Source organism: Polyodon spathula, chromosome 1 (genome assembly GCF_017654505.1).
Source record: "Polyodon spathula isolate WHYD16114869_AA chromosome 1, ASM1765450v1, whole genome shotgun sequence".
NCBI lineage: Eukaryota > Metazoa > Chordata > Actinopteri > Acipenseriformes > Polyodontidae > Polyodon > Polyodon spathula.
The window spans coordinates 92,748-100,431 of record NC_054534.1 but is presented as its reverse complement, the minus strand read 5'-3'; positions in this window follow the sequence as shown (position 1 = coordinate 100,431).

Genomic DNA, 7,684 nt, shown 5'->3' with positions numbered 1-7,684 from the left:
AAATAATGTAGTAATTTACTGTATTGTTGTGCAGCAATGGACTCTGCATTATATGGCAGTGGTTCATGCCACAGACCTAGAAAGTGGTCCACCTCACTGGGTACCAGCACAAAAACATTTTTGCCGGTGATGTGGAGCAAATAATGTAATTTTCTTTTTAATATTGATTTTTTTTTTTTAAACCTTTAAAGTTTGTAGCCTTAATGACTACTGGTGTATACCCCCCATACTAATGGAAATAAGTTGTCTTATAGGATTCTATTAACACATACTAATGTATATTGTGAATGAGTAAAAACCTATACTATAGTTGTTAAAATGAAAACATGAAAATAATCTGTGTCGCACAGTGAAGAACTTATCTGAAGCAGCAGAAAGGAGCAGCAACTGGCTGTGGTTGAGACGGAAAGATTCTGGATGGGGATCTCAAGCACAATAGAAAGAAAGCAACGCTGATGTACAGGTAAGTAAGCTGGGCTGAGCTGAGTGGGGGATGGAGGGGGGTGATGCTGGGATGCCAGAATCACTGTTGAGCTCTCTTGAGATGTCGTGGGCTAGTCAGCGAAACACTGAGGATGGAAGGTGCCCACTTGAAAACCCCAGAGATGTACCCTACTTGGCTCAATCCAGACGGTTGTCATGCTGATGCACTGGGTTGATCCCCGGAGGCAACACTGCAGCTGTTGTGGGTGCTGACGCACTAGGGAGGCAAAATGAGCTGATCCCTGGAGCCAGCATTACATTTCAGCAATCAACACCAGACAGAAGGATATCTACATCATCAGATGGAAAACAACGCAAATGGATGGAGATGCAGATGGGTCACATTAGTTTACTGCAAAGCTACATCTTACTTGGTGCTTACCTTGGGGAGAGAAGAATTCAAATCAGCATGAAGTTTCAACATCTACTGTCATGTAATGGAAATAATCATACCTTCAGAAATGCATTTCTAATTATGTATGTGTATATCACTCTCTTTAGTTTGTGATGGTATTTGGCGACTCGCATCTCGGAAGCCCGGCCAATGGTTTTCTCACAATGCCACTCGACAAGCTGAGATTTGGTTTCAGTTCCACTCCTGGTGCCTGTGCAGCAATATTGAGGAAGGAAATTCTGAGAGAAACCTTACGTGAAGAACCAGATTTAGTGGTTTTTAGCCCCTGATAATAACCTCAACAAGAGCAACACCATCGAGCAAGCTGGCAAGGAATTTGCTACCCTTATCCACTCAGCACAGCATAGGTGGAGTAAGGTAATGTAACAACTGTAATTGTTGCTTAGGGTTTTAGTACTGCCAGGGCACTGAAAATGACATTTTGGCTGGTGGGTTGTGTATTTCAGTGATTCCTGAAGAAAATTAAGGACTGTAACTCAAAAGGGGGGGGTTTAAATGTGATGAACAGACTTATAGTGAATTGAAAATGGGGTTGGTTGTGCCATATTTATGTCACTGCTATTGTTGCTGGGGTTTTAGTAGTGTCCGGGCACTGAAAATATGAAATTGTTTCTCTGGTGGGTTGTGTATTTCAGTCATTCCTGAAAAAATTAAGGACTGTAACTCAGTAAAAGGGGGGTTAAATGTAATGAAGAGAGTCATAGTGAATTGAAAATGGGGTTGGTTGTGCCAGATTCACGTCACTGCTATTGCTGCTCATGACACTGGTGCACTCACATTTGAAATTACTTTAGAAAGCGTGACAGTATTGATTTTTTTACGTGTCATAAGCTGGTAAAATACTCCATTCAGGTAAATCTTTTAACGCCAGACCATAAAGAGGGCCTGAGAGGGAGCAATTGGCTGGAGAATTAATGTATGTTATATCCTATAATTATATAATGAAATATTGGGTAATAAAGATCGCAAGTCATTAGCTACTTATAGTAGAACATGGGTTGGCTCCAGCACTTTGGTTCTTAGAAAATTTAAATCTGAGCACCATGTCAATACATTTATAGATAAAGATGAAATTCTAGCACTCCTGATGCTTAAACAATTAGACCAGGATAATAACAGCACACGCTTGAAAGGGTTTATCCGTATTATACAGACAGCTCCCCTGAAAGTGATACGTCTCGCAGAAGGAGGAATACAGGTTTGGCATGATAGGACACGTTACAGTCCTGCTTTTTGAGATGCGACAGGAGGTTTTATAAAATCCCAATACGCTAGAAAAATAATTCTATATTATGAAACTTCTGTGTGTGGTCCAATACCACCTCTAGTGTCACCTCCTGTGGCTTTTATGATCAGTGAAGAGCAACACACAAAGTGCAGTTGAGCACCTTCTTACAGTTATTCATGATTAGGAGAGAAATATTTTCAAACATAACATTCTTCTTGTTCAAATTAATCGTGAGAGATCTGTAGTTTTGCTTCAGGCATCCCTGCAAGTTTTTAACTCTGAATCTATAGAAAGCTATTTGCAATGTTGTTGGGGCATTATAAATGGTGTAGCTGAGGTTACAAATTTAAAGTTCTGCATCATTAGATCCTGTAAATGGCATTTAATGAAGCAAACCCATGAAATCTGTAAAAAGCAGTAGAGTGGGAAAGATGAGATACAGAGTTGAAATGTATATTTTTAGCCTTTTCCTAAATTCTAAAACTCTTGAAGTCAGTGATGTATTTTATGAGGTATATATAATGTTAGGTACCAAAACAGTGATTTAGTAAATTAATCACTGTCACATCTAAAACATAGGTTGCAAAATATTAACAATGAACATGTAGTTGAAGAAGAAAAAAGTGAAGCATTAGATGACGAGTAGTCATATGATGATAGTATAGTAAAATTCCCATCTTTTTAGTCTCTTTGAAAAAATAGTTTATGGCAAAGGTAACTGCTGCTACTTCTAAATCATTAGCACCTGATGCATATTATGGCCCAATACGTATAGAGAAGTTGTCTGGTTATTTTCTTCCAGTTATTCCTGTATGGTCTGATCCATGGAATAAGAAGATAGTTCCCAAACACCTTAAATTCATTTCAAAAACCTTTGTCAAAAGATTCAACAACATTTAATCTAAATGCAAAAGATAAGATAGAAAAAAAAGTTATTTTTAGACTATGCTACTTTGTTTAAACCACAAGTTTAAGAAAAATACGAATGATTCTATTTCTGTGAGTTCTACTGAATGGAATGCTATGCTTCCTGAACAGTGGGAGTGTTTTAAATGCTCACCTACAGATCTAAACAAATCACAATTAATGTGTAGTGTTAGTGTTAAGAGATCTGACCATGAACGCATCACTGACATCTTAAAAGTGATCCACAAAATCAATTAAGTATGGATTAAAGTACAAGAATTTGTACTTTTGAGAATAAATTTCTTAATTGTTGGTTTAACTCTGTTAGGCAGTGTTTTCTAAACATTGAAGTTTTAAATAACAACTTAATCATTTCCTGAATCAGAAATACAGAAAAGAACATCTATACCCAATGAATTAATTAGTTTACTAACTACAGCAGCACATAATATAGGGTGCATTTTTCCCCAAGGCTGTTATAGGCCCCATTATAAAAGAAATTAGCAAGGCAATTCCCCAGAATGAGTTTGAGAGAAAACAATCCTATTGATTTATTTCTTACCCATTTTAAAAATGGGTAAGAAATGTAAACTTCTGTACACACATTGATACTTGCGCATGTGGTAATACAGTAGTGACTTCTAACAATGAGTTTACCTCTGTAATAAATGTAATGTTAACTGATGTTCCAACTACTGTCAAATGTTCAATGCTAAATTAATAGATGGAGAAGCCCCACAAAAGAGTGTGTTTTGCAGGAGTCAAGTTAAGACAGATTTTGTGTATCACCTGCCCAGATATACTTGTAATTTCACTATAAAAGTTGTTCTGCACACACAAGTACCTTTCTCACATACAGTTTATTTAAAAATGTGTGATGGAAAACAGACGGTACAATCTGAATTCCATTATCTGCCATGCAGGGAAGTCAGTCACCCTTGGGGATTATTATTGGTCAGTAATAATGAAAAACAATAATTCCAAAAAAATAGCAAATGATTTCAATGTTGTTTATGTAACCAGAAGAACCTTGCAGAGTATATTACTTTTTTGAAAAGACAAACAATATAAAAGACATAAGTACTGAATTATCTGGTAATAAAAACACCCCCCATTATGCAAGCTGTGACAAATACAACACCACACCACAGGTCAATCAATCACTCAATGATAATGACTTGACTATTTGTAAAACTCAACATTTAATAACAAGCATGGGAAGCGGGTCTAAATTTAAAATCGTATTGGATCTTCTTAACTGTACAGCAGCAATGCAACAATTGTAATGCATTTGTTTACTGCATGCATGTTCCAGATTACTTTCAAGAGCATTCTTTTAAATATGGACAAAATAAAGTCAACTCCACACATCCTCATTCAAATATTAAGCACACGTTTTCTAATGACTGAAATACACAACCTACCAGCCAAAATGTCATTTTCAATGCTCTGGCACTACTAAAACCCCAGCAACAATAGCAGTGACATAAATCTAGCACAACCAATCCCATTTTCTATTCATTAGGAGTCTGTTAATTACATTTAACGCTAGTTTACCCACCGTAAACCTGGTTCCCTGAAAGAGACGATGGCCACCTAAACATCATTATGGGATACACTCCTGCCTATTGGTAGGTGTCACTGAGCTCTTTCTATCAAAGCTGCCGAGCTGCTCTCTCCCCTCGGTCCCGCCTCCCGAGGGTACCTAACCGTCATGCAGGGGAAAGATTCATTATCTTTCGCGACGAAACCGTGATGTCGACTGAAGCGACCTTGTGGTTGGTGGCCATGTTCTCTTTCAGGGAACCAGGTTTACGGTAGGTAAACTAACGTTCCCTTTCAATTCAAAGATGGCCACCAAATCATCCTTATGGGAAACTTGTACCAGAGCCGTCACGAGGGAAGAAAAGAACGGCAGCATATGAGGGACGCTAAGTCCTGCCTGACCAAGGTCAGCGGCGTGAGCGTGCAACCTCGAGGACCCTAGTGCCCACAGAGGGCAATGAGGGATCTACCACATTCAGGCGGTAGAACCTGGGAAAAGGTATGCAGGGTAGCCCAGCTAGCTGCATCACAAATCTCAGCCATGGAGGCACCTCAAAAGAGGGCCCATGACGTAGCCACACCTCTCGTGGAATGTGCGGCTATCATAAGAACATAAAGTTTACAAACGAGAGGAGGCCATTCGGCCCATCTTGCTCGTTTGGTTGTTAGTAGCTTATTGATCCCAGAATCTCATCAAGCAGTTTCTTGAAGGATCCCAGGGTGTCAGCTTCAACAACATTACTGGGGAGTTGATTCCAGACCCTCACAATTCTCTGTGTAAAAAAGTGTCTCCTATTTTCTGTTCTGAATGCCCCTTTGTCTAAACTCCATTTGTGACCCCTGGTCCTTGTTTCTTTTTTCAGGCTGAAAAAGTCCCTTGGGTCGACACTGTCAATACCTTTTAGAATTTTGAATGCTTGAATTAGGTCGCCACGTAGTCTTCTTTGTTCAAGACTGAACAGATTCAATTATTTTAGCCTGTCTGCATATGACATGCCTTTTAAGCCTGGAATAATTCTGGTCGCTCTTCTTTGCACTCTTTCTAGAGCAGCAATATCTTTTTTTATAGCGAGGTGACCAGAACTGCACACAATATTCAAGATGAGGTCTTACTAGTGCATTGTACAGTTTTAACATTACTTCCCTTGATTTAAATTCAACACTTTTCACAATGTATCCGAGCATCTTGTTAGCCTTTTTTATAGCTTCCCCACATTGTCTAGATGAAGACATTTCTGAGTCAACAAAAACTCCTAGGTCTTTTTCATAGATTCCTTCTCCAATTTCAGTATCTCCCATATGATATTTATAATGTACATTTTTATTTCCTGCGTGCAGTACCTTACACTTTTCTCTATTAAATGTCATTTGCCATGTGTCTGCCCAGTTCTGAATCTTGTCTAGATCATTTTGAATGACCTTTGCTGCTACAACAGTGTTTGCCACTCCTCCTACTTTTGTGTTGTCTGCAAATTTAACAAGTTTGCTTACTATACCAGAATCTAAATCATTAATGTAGATTAGGAATAGCAGAGGACCTAATACTGATCCCTGTGGTACACCGCTGGTTACCACACTCCATTCTGAGGTTTTTCCTCTAATCAGTACTTTCTGTTTTCTACATGTTAACCACTCCCTAATCCATGTACATGTGTTTCCTTGAATCCCAACTGCGTTCAGTTTGAGAATTAATCTTTTGTGCGGGACTTTGTCAAAAGCTTTCTGGAAATCTAAATAAACCATGTCATATGCTTTGCAATTATCCATTATCGATGTTGCATCCTCAAAAAAATCAAGCAAGTTAGTTAGGCACGATCTCCCTTTCCTAAAACCATGTTGACTGTCTCCCAGGACCCTGTTACCATATAGGTAATTTTCCATTTTGGATCTTATTATAGTTTCCATAAGTTTGCATATAATAGAAGTCAGGCTTACTGGTCTGTAGTTACCTGGTTCAGTTTTGTTTCCCTTTTTGTGGATCGGTATTACATTTGCAAATTTCCAGTCTGTCGGTACCACCCCTGTGGCAAGAGACTGCTGCATGATCTTGGTTAGCGGTTTGTAAATTACTTCTTTCATTTCTTTGAGTACTATTGGGAGGATCTCATCCGGCCCAGGGGATTTGTTTATTTTAAGAGCTCCTAGTCCCTTTAACACTTCTGCCTCAGTTATGCTAAAGTTATTTAAAACTGGATAGGAACTGGATGTGGGGCATGTTGTCAGTATCTTCCTTTGTAAAAACTTGTGAAAAGTAATCATTTAATATATTTGCTATTTTTTTTCTTCCTCTACGATTTTGCCATTTGTATCTCTTAAACATTTAATCTCCTCTTTGAATGTTCTCTTGCTGTTGTAATATTGGAAAAACATTTTGGAATTGGTTTTAGCTCCCTTAGCAATGTTCATTTCTATTTCTCTCTTGGCCTTTAACTTCCTTTTTGACTTGCATTTGCAGTCCTGTGTACTCTTTCTGCATACTTTCTTTTTGGTCCTTTTTTAATGCTCTGTAAAGTGCCTTTTTTCGCTGAATATTTTTTTTAATTGATCTATTAAACCATTTTGGCAATTTAGTTTTACATTTAGATTTGTCTACTTTAGGGATGTAATTGTTTTGCGCCTCTAGTACTACATTTTTGAAGAACAACCATCCTTCTTCTGTGGGTGTTTTCTCTATTTTACTCCAATCTACTTCTGTTAGTCTCTGTTTCATACCTTCATAGTTTGCTTTTCTAAAATTGTAAACCTTAGCTTTAGTCTTTACTTTTGGGGATTTAAAAAACACTTCAAATGAGACCATGTTATGCCAGTGGTTCTCTGACCTCTGTTTTAGTTATTCTGTCTTCGTTATTTGAAAAGACTAAATCAAGGCATGCCTCCCCTCTAGTCGGTTCCTTGACAAATTGCGTTAGGAAGCAGTCATTTGTCATTTCCACCATTTCAATTTCATCCTTTGTGTTCCCCATCGGGTTTTCCCATTTTATATGGGGGAAGTTGAAATCCCCCATTGTATGGCTTCTCCTTTGCTACATACATTTCTAATGTCATTGTATAACAGATTATTTTGCTCACCATCTGAATCTGGCGGTCTATAGCATGCTCCTGTTCTT